The sequence below is a fragment of the Bos javanicus genome, chromosome X (assembly GCF_032452875.1).
Source record: "Bos javanicus breed banteng chromosome X, ARS-OSU_banteng_1.0, whole genome shotgun sequence".
NCBI lineage: Eukaryota > Metazoa > Chordata > Mammalia > Artiodactyla > Bovidae > Bos > Bos javanicus.
Window position 1 is genome coordinate 50708710 of NC_083897.1, and position 19438 is coordinate 50728147.

A 19438-nucleotide genomic window follows, 5' to 3' on the forward strand; every position below is an offset into this window, starting at 1 on the left:
CCATGGATGGAGGAGCCTGGAAGGCTGCAGTCCATGGGGTCAAGAAGAGTTGGACACGACTGAGCAACTTCACTTTCACTTTTCACTTTCCTGCATTGGAGAAGGAAATGGCAACCCACTCCAGTGTTCTTGCCTGGAGAATCCCAGGGATGGGGGAGCCTGGTGGGTTGCCGTCTACGGGGTCGCACAGAGTCAGACATGACTGAAGTGACTTAGCAGCAGCAGCTTTTATAGGTTGAGGTATGTTCCTTCTATTCCTGCTATGTGGAGAGTTTTTATCATAAATGGATGTTGAATTTTGTCAAAGGCTTTCTCTGCATCTATTGAGATAATCATATGGCTTTTATTTTTCAGTTTGTTAATGTAGTGTATTACATTGATTGATTTGTGAATATTGAAGAATCGTTTCATCCCTGGGATAAAGCCCACTTGTTCATGATGTATGATCTTTTTAATGTGTTGTTGGATTCTGATTGTTAGAATTTTGTTAAGGATTTTTGCATCTATGTTCATCAGTGATATTGGCCTGTAGTTTTCTTTTTTTGTGGCATCTTTGTCAGGTTTTGGTATTAGGGTGATGGTGGCCTCATAGAATGAGGTTGGAAGTTTACCTTCCTCTGCAATTTTCTGGAAGAGTTTGAGTAGGATAGGTGTTCGTTCTTCCCTAAATTTTTGGTAGAATTCAGCTGTGAAGCCATCTGGTCCTGGGCTTTTGTTTGCTGGAAGATTTCTGATTACAGTTTCAATTTCTGTGCTTGCGATGGATCTTCTAAGGTTTCTATTTCTTCCTGGTTTAGTTTTGGAAAGTTGTACTTTTCTAAGAATTTGTCCATTTCTTCCACGTTGTCCATTTTATTGTCATATAATTGCTGATAGTAGTCTCTTATGATCCTTTGTATTTCTGTGTTGTCTGTTGTGATCTCTCCATTTTCATTTCTAATTTTATTGATTTGATTTTTCTCCCTTTGTTTCATGATGAGTCTGGCTAATGGTTTGTTGATTTTATTTATCGTTTCAAAGAACCAGCTTTTGGCTTTGTTGATTTTTGCTGTGGTCTCTTTTGTTTCTTTTGCATTTATTTCTGCTCTAATTTTTAAGATTTCTTTCCTTCTACTAACCCTGGGGTTCTTCATTTCTTCCTTTTCTAGTTGTTTTAGGTGTAGAGTTAGGTTATTTATTTGACTTTTTTCTTGTTTCTTGAGGTATGCCTATATTGTTATGAACTTTCCCCTTAGCACTGCTTTTACAGTGTCCCACAGATTTTGGGTTGTTGTGTTTTCATTTTCATTCGTTTCTATGCATATTTTGATTTCTTTTTTGATTTCTTCTGTGATTTGTTGGTTATTCAGCAGCATGTTGTTCAGCCTCCATATGTTGGAATTTTTAATAGTTTTTCTCCTGTAATTGAGATCTAATCTTACTGCATTGTGGTCAAAAAGATTATTAGAATGATTTCAATTTTTATCAATTTACCAAGGCTAGATTTATGGCCCAGGATGTGATCTATCCTGGAGAAGGTTCTGTGTGTGCTTGAGAAAAAGGTGAAATTCATTGTTTTGGGGGTGAAATGTCCTATAGATATCAATTAGGTCTAACTAGTCTATTGTATCACTTAAAGTTTGTGTTTCCTTGTTAATTTTCTGTTTAGTTGATCTATCCATAGGTGTGAGTGGGGTATTAAAGTCTCCCACTATTATTGTGTTATTGTTAATTTCCCCTTTCATACTTGTTAGCATTTGTCTTACATATTGTGGTGCTCCTATGTTGGGTGCATATATATTCATAATTGTTATATCTTCTTCTTGGATTGATCCTTTGATCATTATGTAGTGTCCTTCTTTGTCTCTTTTCACAGCCTTTGTTTTAAAGTCTATTTTATCTGATATGAATATTGCTACTCCTGCTTTCTTTTGGTCTCTATTTGCATGGAATAGCTTTTTCTAGCCCTTCACTTTCAGTCTGTATGTGTCCCCTGTTTTGAGGTGGGTCTCTTGTAGACAGCATATGTAGGGGTCTTGTTTTTGTATCCATTCAGCCAGTCTTTGTCTTTTGGTTGGGGCATTCAACCCATTTACGTTTAAGGTAATTATTGATAAGTATGATTACGTTGCCATTTACTTTATTGTTTCAGGTTCGAGTTTATACACCTTTTTTGTGTTTCCTGTCTAGAGAAGATCGTTCAGCATTTGTTGGAGAGCTGGTTTGGTGATGCTGAATTCTCTCAGCTTTTGCTTGTCTGTAAAGCTTTTCATTTCTCCTTCATATTTGAATGAGATCCTTGCTGGGTACAGTAATCTTGGTTGTAGGTTCTTTTCTTTCATCACTTTAAGTATGTCTTGCCATTCCCTCCTGGCCTGAAGAGTTTCTATTGAAAGGCCAGCTGTTATCCTTATGGGAATCCCCTTGTGTGTTATTTGTTGTTTTTCCCTTGCTGCTTTTAATATTTGTTCTTTGTGTTTGATCTTTGTTAATTTGATTAATATGTGTCTTGGGGTGTTTCGCCTTGGGTTTATCCTGTTTGGGACTCTCTGGGTTTCTTGGACTTGGGTAATTATTTCCTTCCCCATTTTAAGGAAGTTTTCAACTATTATCTCCTCAAGAATTTTCTCATGGCGTTTCTTTTTGTCTTATTCTTCTGGGACTCCTATGATTTGAATGCTGGGGCATTTAATATTGTCCTGGAGGTCTCTGAGATTGTTCTCATTTCTTTTAATTTGTTTTTCTTTTTTCCTCTCTAATTCATTTATTTCTACCATTCTACCTTCTACTTCACTAATGCTATCTTCTGTCTCCGTTATTCTACTATTTGTTGTCTCCAGATTGTTTTTGATCTCATTTTTTGCGTTATTCATTATATATTGACTCTTTTATTTCTCCTAGGTCCTTGTTAAACCTTTCTTGCATCTTCTCAATCCTTGTCTCCAGGCTATTTATCTGTGATTCCATTTTGATTTCAAGATTTTGGATCATTTTCACTATCATTATTCCAAATTCTTTATCAGGTAGATTCCTTATCTCTTCCTCTTTTGCTTGGTTTGGTGGGCATTTATCTTGTTCCTTTACCTGCTGGGTATTCCTCTGTCTTTTCATCTTGTTTATATTGCTGAGTTTGGGGTGTCCTTTCTGTATTCTGGCAGTTTGTGGAGTTCTCTTTATTGTGGAGTTTCCTCACTGTGGGTGGGGTTGTACAGGTGGCTTGTCAAGGTTTCTTTGTTAGGGAAGCTTGTATTGGTGTTCTGGTGGGTGGAGCTGGATTTCTTTTCTCTGGAGTGCAATGAAGTGTCCAGTAATGAGTTATGAGATGTCAGTGGGTTTGGAGTAACTTTGGGCAGCCTGTATATTGAAGCTCAGGGCTGTGTTCCTGTGTTGCTGGAGAATTTGTGTGGTATGTCTTGCTCTGGAACTTGTTGTCCCTTGGGTGGTGCTTGGTTTCAGTGTAAGTATGGAGGCATTTGATGAGCTCCTGTCGATTAATGTTCCCTAAGGTCAGGAGTTCTCTGGTGTTCTCAGAATTTGGACTTAAGCTTCCTGCTTCTGGTTTTCAGTCTTATTTTTACAGTAGTCTCAAGATTTCTCCTTCTCTGTGAACTGGTGCGAACCCACATGCCACTGGTTCAGGCCCTCAGCCCCCTGCTCCATTTGAACTTGGGATGGGTGGCACACTGACACTGCACTAGGGTCCACCCACACCCGAGCAGAGCTATGACTTGCAGCGTGTTGCAGGTCTGGTACTCTACCACAGCTTTCTTATCCATTCATCTGCTTATGGACATCTAGGTTGCTTCCACGTCCTGGCTATTATAAACAGTGCTCCAATGAATATTGGGGTACATGTGTCTCTTTCAATTCTGGTTTCCTCAGTGTGTATGCCCAGTAGTGGGATTGATGGATCATATGGCAGTTCTAGAAAGCCCAGTGATAAATCCAAGCACCTACTGATACCTTATCTTTGACAAAGGAGGCAAGAATATACAATGGAGAAAAGACAATCTCTTTAACAAATGGTGCTGGGAAAACTGGTCAATCACTTGTAAAAGAATGAAACTAGAACACTTGCTAACACCATACACTAAAATAAACTCAAAATGGATTAAAGATCTAAATGTAAGACTAGAAACTATTAAACTCCTAGAGGAAAACATAGGCAAAACACTCTCTGACATAAACCACAGCAGGATCCTCTATGACCCACCTCCTGGAATATTGGGAAAAAAGCAAAAATAAACAAATGGGACCTAATTAAAATTAAAAGCTTCTGCACAACAAAGTAAACTATAAGCAAGGTGAAAAGACAGCCTTCAGAATGGGAGAAAATAATAGCAAACGAAGCAACAAAGAATTAATCTCAAAAATATACAAGCAACACCTGCAGTTCAATTCCAGAAAAATAAAAGACCCAATCAAAAAGTGGGCCAAAGAACTAAGCAGACCTTTCTCCAAAGAAGACATACACATGGCTAACAAACACATGAAAAGATGCTCAACATCACTCATTATTAGAGAAATGCAAATCAAAACCACAATGAGGTACCATTTCACGCCAGTCAGAATGGCTGCTATCCAAAAGTCTACAAGCAATAAATGCTGGAGAGGGTGTGGAGAAAAGGGAACCCTCTTACACTATTGGTGGCAATGCAAACTAGTACAGCCACTATGGAGAACAATGTGGAGATTCCTTAAAAAACTGAAAATAGAACTGAGGAAGGCTTTCTTATCTCTCCTTGCTATTCTTTGGAACTTCCCCAACAAATGGAAGATGTTACCATCCTTCATTCCAGAGAAGATCACAGTTTGATAACATCAAGAGAGAAACTCATCAGGAGACTACCTGAGGCCAGTTTAAAGGAACCAGAGAAGTTCATCAGAAGACCATCTGAGGCCAGATTAAAGAAGTGAAGACCCTACACACACCCTGATCCTTAGTAACCCCACTGTTGAACCCTTGCTATAAAACTCACCAAATCCTCCTGAGTTGGGACAGATTTTGAGGCATTACCCTGCTGTATCCCCTTTGCCTGGCAAAGCAATAAAGCTCTTCTTTATACTTCAGCCAAAACTCTGTCTCCAAAATGCTATTGGTCACTGGTGCACAGAGGCCACATTTTCAGCATCAGTAAGAACCTTTAGCAGACACTCTTTAATATCTCAAATCAAAGACTGGGCTAATTCAGAAACATGATTTTATAGTGAAGGCAGCTTTTCAGCATTCAGATATTTCACAGTGAGTAATTCAAATAATTATTCAGCATTCATTTGGACATTGATTGCTCTGGTCAAACTCATGAGATTGTCATCTTTGACACCCCTTTTCAGTGCTTCTCCCCAACTGCTGAGACTCTTATAGTCTTCAATGTTCTAGAAACTATTCCTCCCCCCCACTCACCCCAAATCCCAAAGTTAGAAACAATCTAATAGCATTCATTTACAATTTAGTGTGAAACAGAATAAATGCATTCCCTCTTCCCAAAGGCTACTTGAAATTTGAACTATAATTATAAAATGAAATGCTTGACCCTCTGTTAAAGGTATTATAGACATCAGCAAGCAGATGAGAGGCTCTGAAATCATGCAAAGTAGATATTTTGAAAATTGAAATCTCCATAGTAATAATAGCATTTTCTATTTTTGAACACTCACTATGTGTCAGGAAGTAACACTAAGTGCTTTACCTAGATTATCTAACCACCCTGATAAGTAATTTCTGTGTTTACTCCTATTTTATAGATGATAATATTTAGGGCTCAAAAAATAAGTAATTTCAGTAAGGTTAATAGCTATTAAGAAGTAAAGATAAGCACGGCACTTTGTCTTATTCAAAAATCTGTATTCTTAGTCACTATGATGCTATGCTTGTCTTCAGATTTACAGGCACACTAGTGATATTGATCTTATAGAAAAGGAATAGGGTAGAAGCTGTTTTTCTGGCTCAATGGGACTTGCTGATATTAGTTGGAGCCTGAATTGATGGGACAGTGTCTAGAAGATTCTAATGACAATTAGAATTCTCGGGTTTACCTGTGAGGATTAGGTATGACACCAACCTTATGGCAGAAAGCAAAAAACTAAAGAGCCTCTTAATGAAAGTCAAAGAGGAGAGTTAAAAAGTTGCCTTAAAGCTCAACATTTAGAAAACAAAAATCATGGCATCCAGTCCCATCACTTCATGGCAAATAGATGGGGAAACAATGGAAACAGTGACAGACTTTATTTTTGGCGGGCTCCATAATCACTGCAGATGGTGACTTCAGCCATGAAATTAAAAGACGCTTGCTTCTTGGAAGAAAAACTATGACCAACCTAGACAGCATGATAAAAAGTAGAGACATTACTTTGCCAACAAAAGTCCGTCTAGTCAAAGCTATGGGTTTTCTAGTAGTCATGCATGGATGTGAGAGTTGGACTATAAAGAAAGCTGAGTGCCTAAGAATTGATATGTTCGAACTGTGGTATTGGAGAAGACTCTTGAGAGTCCCTTGGACTACAAAGAAACCAAGCCAGTCAATCCTAAAGGAAATCAGTCCTGAATATTCATTGGAAGGACTGATGCTGAAGCTGAAACTCCAATACTTTGGCCCCCTGATGCAAAGAACTAACTCATTGGAAAAGACCCTGATGCTGGGAAAGATTGAAGGTGGGAGGAGAAGGGGATGACAGAGGATGAGATGGTTGGATAGCATCACAGACTCGATGGACATGAGTTTGAGCAAGCTCCAGGAGTCGGTGATGGACAGGGAAGCCTAGCATGCTGCAGTCCATGGGGTCACAAAGAGTTCATGAGGGGAAACATCATACTTATGGAAGCCTTAAAGTAGACTGTGTTTCTTGGAAAACTGGATTTTAAACCAAAGATCCAAAGCAGATAGTTTTATGAGCCCCTAATTAGCATCACAAAGGAAATAACAAAAGGTTAATGAGAGATGGTTAGTTTGGAAAGGTGGTTTCCTGGTGCCAGCTCCAGCAGCTCAGTCTGTTTGCAGACTCATTAGATGCTTAGATTGATCATCAGCTGAATTCAGGAAGTGCTCACTTGCTGTGTTAGCAGAAGGCTAGTGTGATTCACGGAGAAGGCGATGGCACCCCACTCCAGTACTCTTGCCTGGAAAATCCCATGGATGGAGGAGCCTGGTGGGCTGCAGTCCATGGGGTCGCTAAGAGTCGGACACGACTCAGAGACTTCACTTTCACTTTTCACTTTCATGCATTGGAGAAGGAAATGGCAACCCACTCCAGTGTTCTTGCCTCGATAATCCCAGGGACAGGGGAGCCTGGTGGGCTGCCGTCTATGGGGTCGCACAGAGTCGGACATGACTGAAGTGACTTAGCGGCGGCAGTGTGATTCAAGACATCTACCCTATAGATAACTAACTAGGACCCAACAGTAAGGTAATGTTTTCTGCAGTCAAATAAGGCAGGTTTTCTTTGCCTTCAACTTCAGTTGACATCAATTATAAATCTGAAAGTGTTTGGTGAAACTCCGAGATAATGAAACTTTCTAAGTTGACAGTTGGTACAAACAAAGGTCTGGCTCCAGGTCCTTAAGATCCAATTTGTGCATTAAAACCATATTTCTGAATTCGCATTTTGCACTAAGCAGAATCATCCAGTGAAAGAAAATCCAAACTTAATAGGGTACTCACAGATAATCACTCAACTTCTAAAATGTACAGCTTGATGGACAGTGAGTCAACAAAAAGAATTTGCACTTTGGGCTTTACTCTGGACTTTGCCACTGATTTGTGTTCTGACATGAATAAAGTCTTCAAATTCTTAGTGTATCAGTTTTTCTTCCAGAAAAAAATATATGGAACAGATAATTATATGAAGCATATCTCTGAAATAAAATGGTTCCTTGAATTAAAAGAACTAAATTTTCTAGCTAGTGATAATAGTTCTCTAAATAATAGTTCCCTAAATTTAAATAATAATAATAAATAAGTATAGTTATCAAATAATAATAGTTATTATATTAAATAATAGTTCCCTAAATTTAATAGGATTCACATTTGCATATGAATGATGGTTCAGCTTCTGCATTGGACTTGCTTCAGTTTATCAACAGTTTACATGACTCTCACAAGCTGGAGGCATTTTTTTTCCCAATAAGCTGATTTTTAAATTAAATTAAAATCAAAACCATTCTTTTAGTTTACTTCCCATATTAAAACAACTGACAATCTCATTAGTGATTTAAAACAGCAGGTGGTGATGTCTTAGAACAGTCTGACCAGTCTATCTTGGAACCTATATCATTCCTCTTCCCCCTTTTTCCATGTATTAAAAAGGGAATATTCTATTGTTCACTCAGGTTGGAAACTCCATGGGATGAAAGAGGAGGGAAGAAAGCAAGTAATCAAATATCTATTATTATCCAAACTAAGAAGAGAAAAGAGAGACTATATGAGCTTACAAGTGGTGAAAGAAGCCATATATTGGAAAAAGTATTTCTGGATTTGAATTTACAAACTTATGGCTGGGAAGCTACCTTGCTGTAATCAACTAAAATTACCAAGTTTCTCCAGGTGATTACAGTAGTGTTTGTTTACAGATATCTATTAAAAGGGAAGCAAAATAATGAGTTGCACTTTTATTTTAAAGCAGATTACAGTTGCACTCCTGCATGATTTAGCATAGGTATTAAACCACAAATTAGAAAGAACTTAAGATCAAGATTTCCAGAAGAAATATCAATAACCTCAGATATGCAGATGATACAAGCCTTATGGCAAAAAGTGAAGAAGAACTAAAGAGCCTCTTGAGGAATGTGAAAGAGGAGAGTGAAAAAGTTGGCTTAAAGCTCAACATTCAGAAGACAAAGATTATGGCATCCAGTCCCATCACTTCACGGCAAATAGATGGGGAAACAGTGGAAACAGTGACAGATTTTTTTTTGGGGGGGGGGCTCCATAATCATTGCAGATGGTGACTGCAGCCATGAAATTAAAAGACACTTGCTCCTAGGAAGGAAAACTTTGACCAACCTAGACAGCATATTAAAAATCAGAGACATTACTTTGCCAACAAAGGTCCGTCTAGTCAAGGCTATAGTTTTTCCAGTAGTCATGTATGGATGTGAGAGTTGGACTATAAAGAAAGCTGAGTGCTGAAAAATTGATGCTTTTGAACTGTGGTGTTGGAGAAGACTTTTGAGAGTCCCTTGGACTGCAAGGAGATCCAACCAGTTCATCCTAAAGGAAATCAGTCCTGACTGTTCATTGGAAGGATGAATGCTGAAGCTGAAACTCCAATACTTTGGCCACCTGATGTGAAGAACTGATTCATTGGAAAAGACCCTGATGCTGGGAAAGGCTGAAGGCAGGAGGAGAAAGAGACAACAGAGGATGAGATGGTTGGATGGCATCACCGACTCAATGGACATGAGTTTGGGTAAACTCCAGAAGTTGGTGATGGACAGGGAGGCCTGGTCCATGCAGTCCATGGGGTCACAAAGAGTCGGACACAACTGAACAACTGAACTGAACTGAACTGAAGACTTAGCTAACTGGAGCAGGGGGAGATGAATGTGTTTTTAAGGTTTTAACTTCTGCCAAAAATCTTCCTGTTCAAATAAGACAGAAACCTAAAGAGTCTCATTTGCCATGAAAGTCAAAATTATTAAGATTTGAAAGAACTAAAGATATGATGTTGCCTATTGTTTCATATTTAATAGCTTACAAGTTTGTTGACTATGCTGTTGTGAAGAATAATGGAATAGAATGATTGTTTCTGATAGCCAGAAACCCTCAAAAGACAAAATGTCTCTCTCTCATGAGGCCACCTCAATGAAACAGAACTTTGAATGAATTCACCAAGAATTCATTTTCTGATAACCTCCTTTGGCCCCTTCTGAATTTAGTACCTTTCAAATCACCTCTGGTACCTATCTATCTCACCTATTCCTCCAACTACAACAGTAGATCTTTGGGGTGCACATTTTGGGGTGATAACCTGTATTTACCATATCCAGTATTTTACCATAATACCTAAAATGCCACAATATTTTTCTGACTTTTCACCTTCACACAAATGCTTAGTAGTGAAGGATTTGCTCTAAAATGACTCTAGATACTGATAGCCCACTGATAATCTCTTTAGGCCACCATGGATAACTGCCTTATAGTCTCTCTGCATGGCAAAATAACTGGTTTAAGGGCTCCATTCTTCCTAATTGCAAAAGCATCTGTTTTGTCTACCCACTTTAGGCTGTGCATAAGTTTCTAAAAAAACAACTCTTCTGATGGCTCTAAAGGTCAGTTCAAACCTTTTCTAATTTGGTCCTTGGTGATTTTTCCATGGCTAAAGTTTTATTGGGGGTAAGCCTTGTAGGAAGAGAAATTGAAAAGACTTCCTTGGCAAGCCACATTTCCAAAGTGATGTGTCAAATTAGCTTTCATTGGCCCAAAATAAACAGATAATGAGCCATCTGGTAAGGACAGAGATCAAATATACCTGGGGCAAAGACCTGATCCTGGATGATAAAAAAGCATCTACAGTAAGAGAAGAAAGCCATCTCACAGATATTTTGCCTATACAATAAGGAAGTAATACAGGATTTTGGTATTCTTGAAATTGCTTTTTAAATCAGGACCCAATTCTTCATATTTATTTCATAAGAAGAGGGTTAAAGGGAAGATGAACAGAAAAAAATATTTCATAAATATTTAAATGGAAAGTTCAGTTTGTTTTCCCATCCTGATGGAGTTTATTTATGGTGCTTAACCACCTTAATGATGGAACAGAAATGATGTTAAATAGATTGAAAAACCCAAAGAAGATAATGATCTTGATATTTCAATGGACTGTTTTAGTATGTGAATCAATCATATGATTTATCCCTATAAAACAATTTTATTTGCTTCTCATCTGTTGTCCTATTGCCAGCATCCCTACTTATCATGGCCTACAGAACTTGCTTTATCATGAAGCAATTGGAAAAACTTCACCTAGCAAATCACCCAAATAGAGCTTAATTTTATCTCACATGCTATCTCAGGGCGTGATCCACTTGGAACTTTTAGTTGTCTCAAAGTCATTGTCTATTTTAAGTTTTATTATTAATAATTACCTATAGTAAAGGATTCATTATTCATCAAGAGAATAAATACCAAGGTCTTTACTGACTGGTTGACACTGAGAATTTCTATATTTCTGAGCACTTGGAAAGAATTGGAGGATGGAGGCTATATAAAGGGAGCACACTGAACAGTTAAGAATTTCATTCTCTAGGAGTTTATGGCCAAATAGCACAAATGGTCCAGTATGGAATAGATTGCATCGGATCAGTGAAGAAATTAATTAAGACAACTTCAGCTGGAAAGCAAAATCCTTTTCAAAAGACACTTCTGTGTAATGGGATTCCTTTGGAGGAATACTGGAAACCACGCCCTGAGATAGCATGTGAGATAAAATTAAGCTCTATTTGGGTGATTTGCTAGGTGAAGTTTTTCCAATTGCTTCATGATAAAGCAAGTTCTGCAGGCCATGATAAGTAGGGATGCTGGCAATAGGACAACAGATGAGAAGCAAATAAAATTGTTTTATAGGGATAAATCATATGATTGATTCACATACTAAAACAGTCCATTGAAATATCAAGATCATTATCTTCTTTGGGTTTTTCAATCTATTTAACATCATTTCTGTTCCATTATTAAGGTGGCATTGAAACATGTAAAATATCATGTATGAAATGAGTTGCCAGTCCAGGTTCGATGCACGATACTGGATGCTTGGGGCTAGTGCACTGGGATGACCCAGAGGGATGGTATGGGGAGGGAGGAGGGAGGAGGGTTCAGGATGGGGAACACATGTATACCTGTGGCGGATTCATTTTGATATTTGGCAAAACTAATACAATTATGTAAAGTTTAAAAATAAAATAAAATTTTAAAAAAAGAAAACATTATTATATAAAAAAGAGGAAGAATGCTTTTATTTCAAAGTAGATAAACTTGAGCTGTCCTAAAAGAATTCTCTGACCAAAAAGCCCAAGCCAAAATAACGCTAGCAAACAACCACTAAGAGCATGGATGTTTCCATTAGTTCGGCTGTGCTGTGCTTGTCGTTCAGTCATGTACGATTCTTTGTGACCCCATAAACTATAGCCCACCAGGCTCCTCTGTCCATGAAGGTTCTCCAAGCAAGAATACTGGAGTGGATTGCCATGCCCTCCTCCACAGGATCTTCCCAACCCAGGGATTGAACCCAGGTCTCCCACATTGCACGCGGATTCTTTACCATCTGAGCCACCAGGGAAGGCCAAGATTACTGGAGTGGGTAGTCTATCCCTTCTCCAGCAGATCTTCCTGAAGCAGGAATTAAACCGGGGTCTCCTTCCATGCAGGTAGATTCTTTACCAGCTGAGCTACCCAGGAAAAACCTTCCATTAGTTAAGGACAACATTTTATTCTAGTGGCCACCTTATCAATAAAATGTAAATAATGCTTTGGAAGGAATCCATTTATCTGGTGCAACAATGTAGTTGAAATAAACAAAAGCATCCACCTGTTATCTCTCTTCCCACCTACCCAGCCATTGCTGAGACTGAGAATGGATAAAGGTCCTGGACCTCAAAAGGAAAGAGAAACTGGGTATTGAGTATCACTGAGTACTTCCTAACCAGAAAGGTAAACAGGCATGTCAGAGATTAAACCTACCATTTTACAATGACATTAACTAAAATTAAGCAGGAAGTTCAATCTCAGAGCAGAAGAATTTAAAAAGAAAATCCTTAACATTGTGACTGTTCAAATTAGAACATCAAGGAAGACTCTTTCATGATACTGTTATTAAAAATATGACCTTGACTGTAACCATCTTCTTTTATAGTTTCTTCTGCTTTATTGGCACAATATTAATAAGATTCATATTAGTCCCAGGCTCTATTCTTAGAAATATTTCTAAAATAAGAGTTATTCATTTCATCATTGAGCTGACCTTGTTCACCCCAGTAAAACTCAGATAAGCAAATCTAAAAAGGTGATAATTTTCACAGTCAATAACAAAAGTAGCTGACACTTTCCCAGAGCTGGACCTATTGCTGAATGAATGAACAACAATATCTACGTATGGATTGTTCCTACCTGGTATTAGAATGCTGTATACCTGAGGCAAGATGAGAAAACCTGAAAGCCATATATATAGAAACTCTGTATACATATACTTTACTGTGTTCAAGTAATTAAACATTTTACCTGGTATGTTTTCAAGAGGCTAAAGACATCTTTAAACAATTCTATATGAGCAAAACCAGGGGAGAAATAACCACATGAATTGCAAAACAGTATATCTAGCCTCAAAGATGCTAATTTGACTCCAGGGGGAGCTAATCAACCTCTTTGTTGAACTAAAGATAAACCTTTTTGACAGCAAATACTATCTGATAAAATGGAATTTTCAATTACTCTATAAACATCTGGTTCATGCTACCATTTCTGGAGCCCAGCAGCACACTGCCTTGCAATGTCACAAAATATTCTCCGTTGAGAACTCCCTATTTTGCTAACAGACTAATTGAAATGAATGGCAATTTAGTGAGGTGAGAGGTGAGTCAGGGGATAGGTAAGAGGATAAGGAAGGGACATTCAGTCATGGAATCATAATTTCATTAAAAGGCTATAGGAAATGAAATTACATACTGTTGATAGAGTGTTGAAAGTGTAAACATCCTAATACACCTGTGCTTGAAACTAGAATATGCATAGTGTGCAGCCTCCAGAACATTTTCATGGCTAATTTGCAACAGCGGTTGCATTAGGCACAGCTCAAGTTCTTTAAATCCATGTTTTACACAACAAACATGTTAAATGATATACAGGTGATGAAAATAGCAAATGAATAAGTTTAGGAAAATGCGAAGAACCTACACTTTCAGAAATAAAGCAATTATTATATTGCATTTGGGTGCTTTTGGATGTGAAAATCAGATAGATGTTCTCACAAATTTCTGTACATTGCTTCCATTTGGTATCAATTAGCATGGGAGGGAAACCAATTCAGTGTTGTAGTGAGTTCCAAATTAGGTGCATATTATAGCAATTAAATTCAATTTTTCAGCTGATGAATTTATAATCAATAATTAAATCATAAGGTAAGAGAGACCGAGTGTGATTTGAAACAAATTAGTTGGGCTTGGGACGAGTATGTACAGTTCTAAGACATGAACCCATAAACTCTAATTTCATCAGAACTACACATTTGAGTATTCATAATGGGATATACAAGTCATCACAAATGAGCATGCAAAGAAGCAAGGAGACAAAAGCCTATTAAACCCAACACTATTCAACCCAGAAATAACCTTGACAGGAAGGGCTTGCAGTCCTATGAGACTCCCAAATGTGCAACAAACCCATGAGCCTCTGGCACCTCTGAGCACTCTACTTTTTGCTTACTCTTCTTAGAGATTGTCTGCAGAAATTGCACAGGGCAAAATTTTTATCCCTGCAAGAAGGTGTAATTTTACCAAATAACTCAAATTCAGGGAGGGAAAACATTGGTTAAAAGATTTGAGTGTGACTCCCCAACTCAGCACCAAATCAGGTGGTAAAATATGCTGAGTGACAATACTGACTTGTTTTCAACATACTCTGAGAGCTACAGAGACATAGCATTGCAAAAAGTGCCATATGCCAGTAGAAAGTATAGGATAAAGAACGCTCCATCAGCTGCTTTTCTGGGAAGCCATGACAAGAGCTACAGTACTGGGGGAGAGCTGAGACATATTAATTCAAAGGCACTATAGATGATAAATGTAATTCAGACACCTGGCAACTAGGAAATTTGGCTCAGTCAGTTCATCAACCCACTGATCAGGTTTTAGGCATGTTGCAAGTGATACTAGGATTGGTAATAATTCAGAAAGCAGAGATTCTTATTATTTCATCTTATCTCCACCCTGACACAGCTCACAGATATGTCTGGTTGGGGCAATCAAAAAAAACCAAAACCAACACAATTCTGTAAAGTAATTATCCTTCAATTAAAAATAAATTTAAAATTTTTAAAAATTGTAATTATCCTCCAATTAAAAATTTTTAAAAGATAAAAAAAAAAAACAGCAAGCTGATGGTACAAAGGAATGCTGCTGCTAAGTCACTTCAGTCATGTCTGACTCTGTACGACCCCAGAGACGGCAGCCCACCAGGCTCCCCCATCCCTGGGATTCTCCAGGCAAGAGTACTGGAGCAGGTTGCCATTTCCTTCTCCAATGCATGAAAGTGAAAAGTGAAAATGAAGTCGCTCAGTCGTGTCCAACTCCTAGCGACCGCATGGACTGCAGCCTACCAGGCTCCTCCATCCATGGGATTTTCCAGGCAAGAGTACTGGAGTGGGTTGCCATTGCCTTCTCTGACAAAGGAATGGGGTCTGTGGAAATTCCATCTGGGTGACGGGTAACCCAAGGTATCCAGGTGGCAGTAGCAGGAACACCCAGAGCCCATGGTGTCAATAGTGTAAGCTGGGGATTCTGTATACAGCAACAGCAGTGGTGACCTCACCACACAACTTCTGTTATCATTTGGAGCACTGTTTCTGGCTCTGCATCTCTTGGGCAACTCAATATCATTTGAATGAATTCTTTATCTACTCAAATTAATAAAATGTAGAACATATTGACTGTAACCAGTATGTTTCCAATAAAATTAAAAGTAAAACAAACAAACAAACAAAAAAACCCACAATCTGAAGTCAAGGGTCTAAATCCAGACTCTTGCCCTTTGAGTACAAAATTCTTCCAGCTATTCTCCTTTGGTTAAATATAGTGATCCTGCATTCCCTTGTCTAGGAATGTTCTCAGAGAAAAGTAACTGAAAATTAAGGGATCTGAGAATCTCAAAGCACCCTTGACATTCACATTGAGCATTCTTTAGCTACAGTAGGGTTAAAAGAATAAACTCCAAAGAAAGTTTTGGCAGTGTGAAGAAGTATAGGGCCCTGGTTAAGAAAATGAGAAGCAAATACTGTTTGTACATTTTCCTCAAACACTAGCAACACAATATGAGCTCATTGAACAACTTGCTCCTGTTCAAGGAAAAAAATTAACAGTTGAATAAAATTATCCTTATTTGGAAAATCCTGAGATTCTTCATCATTCATATGTCTATATATATGCAAAGAAAAATTCTGCACTAATATCCAAATTGGAAACATCACAGAGAGATCTACAGACATGAAATCCAAGGTGAGATAAATTCCCCCAAACAAAGGCATAAGGTGAAATGTATTGGGTATATTTGGTCCAACTTTGGAGTAATTCTGATAGGACTAGAAAAAATAATTATCAGGATCAGAGTTAGTCTGACAGTATCATTATAACCCTTGCTCTTCTCCAGAGACATCCATTCAAATCTCAAAAACTGTTCAGCTCTGGCAACTTTTGGATTTTGGGGTACTTTGGTTTGAGATGCCTAACACAGTATCAGTGAACCAAAGAGAACTGGGACCTTTTTTCCTCAAGATATCTTTGAGACTTTCAGCACTGTCTGAGTCCAGAGGAGATTCCATTTTCCCTTCTCACCTTTCTAGATCAGTAGTCCTCAGGAGCAACAATACCATGTTGCCCTGGAATGAATAACTAGAACCACACTAATTATGATTACTATTTATGTAATTATGTAATTAGAATGGTTACCAGATCAGGCAGGCATGCATGATAAATTTGTTCATATTTGTCTTTCAACTACTTGTGTGAAGTCAAGTGGGCCTTAGGAAGCATCACTATGAACAAAGCTAGTGGAGGTGATGGAATCCCAGTTGAGATAGTTCAAATCCTGAAAGATGATGCTGAGAAAGTGCTGCATTCAATATGGCATCAAATGTGGAAAACTCAGCAGTGGCCACAGGACTGGAAAAGGTCAGTTTTCATTCCAATCCCAAAGAAAGGCAATGGCAAAGAATGCTCAAACTACCGCACAATTGCACTCATCTCACACCTAGTAAAAAGTAATGTTTAAAATCCTCAAAGCCAGGCTTCAGCAATACATGAACCGTGAACTTCCAGATGTTCAAGCTGGTTTTAGAAAAGGCAGAGGAACCAGAGATTAAATTGCCAACATCTGCTGGATCATTGAAAAAGCAAGACAGTTTCAGAAAAACGTCTCTTTCTGCTTTATTGACTATACCAAAGCCTTTGACTGTGTGGATCACAATAAACTGTGGAAAATTTTGAAAGAGATGGGCATACCAGACCACCTGACCTGCCTCTTGAGAAATTTGTATGCAGGTCAGGAAGCAACAGTTAGAACTGGACATGGAACAACAGACTGGTTCCAAATAGGAAAAGGAGTATGTCAAGGCTGTATATTGTCACCCTACTTATTTAACTTATATGCAGAGTACATCATAAGAAATGCTGGGCTGGAGGAAGCACGAGCTGGAATCAAGATTGCTGGGAGAAATATCAATAACCAGATATTCAGATGACACCACCCTTATGGCAGAAAGTGAAAAGAATTAAAGAGCCTCTTGATGATAGTGAAAGAGGAGAGTGAAAAAGTTGGCTTAAAGCTCAACATTCAGAAAACTAAGATTATGGCATGTGGTCCCATCACTTCATGGCAAATATATGGGGAAACAATGGAAACAGTGGCTGACTTTAGTTTTCTGGGCTCCAAAATCACTGCAGATGGTGACTGCGTCCATGAAATTAAAAGACACTTACTGCTTGGAAGGAAAGTTATGACCAACCTAAACAGCATATTAAAAAGCAGAGGCATTACTTTGCCAACAAAGGTCCATCTAGTCAAGGCTATGGTTTTGCCAGTGGTCATGTATGGATGTGAGAGTTGGCTATAAAGAAAGCTGAGCACAGAAGAATTGATGCTTTTGAACTGTGGTGTTGTAGAAGACCCTTGAGAGTCCCTTTGTCTGCGAGGAGATCCAACCAGTCCATGCTAAAGGAGATCAGTCCTGGGTGTTCATTGGAAGGACTGATGTTGAAGCTGAAACTCCAATACTTTGGCCACCTGATGCGAAGAGCTGACTCACTTGAAAAGCCCCTGATGCTGGGAAAGATTGAGGGCAAGAGGAGAAGGGGACGATAGAGGATGAGATGGTTGGATGGTATTACCAACTCGATGGACATGGGTTTGGGTGGACTCCAGGAGTTGGTGATGGACAGGGAGGCCTGGCGTGCTGCAGTTCATGGGGTCACAAAGAGTTGGATATATCTGAGAGACTAACATTTTCACTTAAGTACTATTATAGGAAGCTCAGTTGTACTGGGATATCATAAGGTAGAGCCAGAGATGTAAGCAAGACCTGAATTCCCTTTGTACCTAAACATTAATGACTCAACCAAATTGTAAAGAACAAACACAAGGGATGGTTCAAGGTTTAGGCACTGCTAGAACAATGGAAAAATGAAGATACATGTATGAGAACTGAATATTGAGAAACAAAATGTAGAAGTGTGCCAAAACAGAACAGCAAAAATGTGTGTATGTGATCCCCACCTTAAATGTAGGAGAGTCTTGGGATAATGCCATATATTTGCTTTAGAATCTCATTATTACACTATCTATAGGATATACATACAATACATCCCTTTTGTAAGAAACATCCCCTCAGATAAACTAGCTCCAGTCCACTGGTACTGTTTTCCTAGAGATACGGGACAAAAAAAAAAAAAAAAGACACAAAAAAACAGATATTGTTCTAGACAAGCACAAAGTGAGAATCAATTCTGACTATTTCTTTTCCTAGAGTTATTTCATTTTAGAGAACATCTAACTAAAACCCTTTCTGATATAAATGAAAAAGCATTTCTTTGAGACACAAGACTAGAAAATGATACACATCAGTCTGTATTCTGTGACATGCTGCTAATCCTCTGAGAATTAAATAACCTCTGTTTCAGTTATATAAATGTTTAATTTTTTCATCTTTAGTCTTAGGTTGCTTGGAAAGTATATTATCTCTGAGGATGTCACCAGTCACCAATTAGGGAAGGCAGCTCACAGTTGGTAGTGACTTACATATATTATAGACTTTGACACTTGGATCTGCTGGGAAAGGGATGGATTAAACAATCTAATAGAATCTACAGTGAGAAACTTTTTCTCAACAGAAAACATTTTGTTTTGTGGATCATGCATTTTTTTTCCTTTGGTTTCATTTATAAGACCAAAACAAAGCCATTTAATGATGTATACAGTGAAATGAAACAGTTGAAGACCAGCACATAATCACCATATTTTGTTTTCTCATCTTTAAGTCTTTTAGCAGCAGGGCTTCCAGCTGAGCTTGCGTCTAGCTACTCTCAAGACATAGCCAAGCATTCTGAAGCTTCACTGAGCCTAAACACCAAGCTGAATTCATAGTTCTTAATTGAAAAAGACAGGCTGTTTGCCTAGCATGTTTGCATCAGTAAAACATTGAAAATGACATTTGTGCCCAAGTCCATCTGAACATTCTGCCTTAGCTGAACTCTGCTAATGTTTTT

General features: G+C 38.3%; 1 protein-coding gene across 3 annotated transcripts in view; it reads right to left on the bottom strand.

Moving 5' to 3' along the window:
* PCDH19 (protocadherin 19) overlaps positions 1-19438 on the bottom strand; it is a 134372-nt gene that overhangs the window by 41468 nt on the left and 73466 nt on the right. The gene's annotated exons all lie outside the window — the stretch shown is intronic.